We start from the raw sequence: 1,475 nt of genomic DNA on the forward strand, positions 1-1,475 counted from the left end.
CCCGGCCTGGCTGGCTCCGGCTATTTATGGGTCCGGAAGGGGTCGGTTCCCCCTTTTCTAGGGTTTCCTGCCTCCGCTGCTGATCTGCGACGGCGCCGTCTCCCTATCCGCCGCATTGTCAGATCCAAGCCTCCCCCTCCCCTCCTCCTCCCCTTCTCGTCGGTGGTGGCGATGGACCGCTCCCGTGGGTCCTCCAGCGACGCTGTCTCCGGCCTCAAGCGGGGGCGGGACGGCTCTGGCGACGCCGCTGCGGATCTGGAGTTTGAGGCGTCGCTCCGCGCCAAGCTCCAGGCTTCGCGGTCGGAGGCGGGTGCCGCTTCGCCGCGTGCGTCTGGTTCCGGGCCGGTGGCTTCTCCGTCCTTGGCGCCCGCAGCTCCGGTGCATGTGGTCGACCCTTGGGAACAGGCGGCGCGGGGGAGCCGGGCGGGATCTTCAGGCCCCTCCTCGTCTCCTTCCTCGCTTGCTCCCATGGGTGGGCCGCCGCGGGCGCCGGCGGCGGGCGGCGGCGGGCCGTCCCGCTTCGTTCCTCGTGGTGGCTCTGGGGCCCCGGCCCGGCGTCCGGTTGGCCCTGTGGCGGGACGTGGTGCTGGCGCGGGTGCCGTCGGTGGTTCTTCTGGAGATGGCATCCTCCCTCCGCTGCCTTCTCGTGGTGCGAACCGTAACTCCTCTCACTCCCAGGTTTCTAATCCCATCCTCACCTGCTTCGCGTGTCATCGTCCTGGCCATTTTCAGTCTCGGTGCGAGAACCCTCCTTTCTGTCTCATCTGTAGGGAGGATGGACACCTAACGGTGGACTGTCAGAGTAGGATCAAGCCCCCCTCCTTCGTCCATTTTGGGATTGGCCTCCCGGGTTGCTCTTTTTTTGCCATGGACAAGGAAGTCCCCGCAGCTGCTCCCATTCCCTCCCTGTCCAACGTGGGTGTCATTACTGTCCAAGACAAGCATATCTCTTCACAAGCCCTCTTGGATGAACTTCATATGTGGGATGAAGGGGGTTGGGACTGGCAGATCCGGCAGCTTTCTGATTTCGAGTTTGCGGCCACTTTCCCCTCTAAAGAGAGTCTTCGCATGATGTCTTCCTGTACCAGTTTCACTCTCCCTGCGAATCAACTTGTTGTATCGGTCAAAGCGGCTTCCAACGGATCCAAGACCATATCTCCTCTGTCTGATGTCTGGGTGCTCGTTGATGATGTGCCTCCCAGCTTGCGCACCGCCTCCTTCTTGATGGCTTTTGGGGTGCTTATCGGGAAACCTATTGAGGTCGATCTTGCTTCGCTGTCGGTTCTGGGTCCTGCTCGCCTTCGTGTGTGGTGTGTTGATCCGATCTGCATCCGTGGTTCCGTTGATGTCTTCCCGGCGGCTGGTGGCTTTCGTCTTCGAGTTCGGGTGGAAGGTGCTCCTGGTGCGGTCGCTCCTCCTCCCCCCCTCCTCCCCCGGCCTCGGGTGACGATGACAAGAGCCGGGAGGGTGGGGGG

This window comes from Triticum dicoccoides, chromosome 5A (assembly GCF_002162155.2).
Source record: "Triticum dicoccoides isolate Atlit2015 ecotype Zavitan chromosome 5A, WEW_v2.0, whole genome shotgun sequence".
Classification (NCBI taxonomy): Eukaryota; Viridiplantae; Streptophyta; class Magnoliopsida; order Poales; family Poaceae; genus Triticum; species Triticum dicoccoides.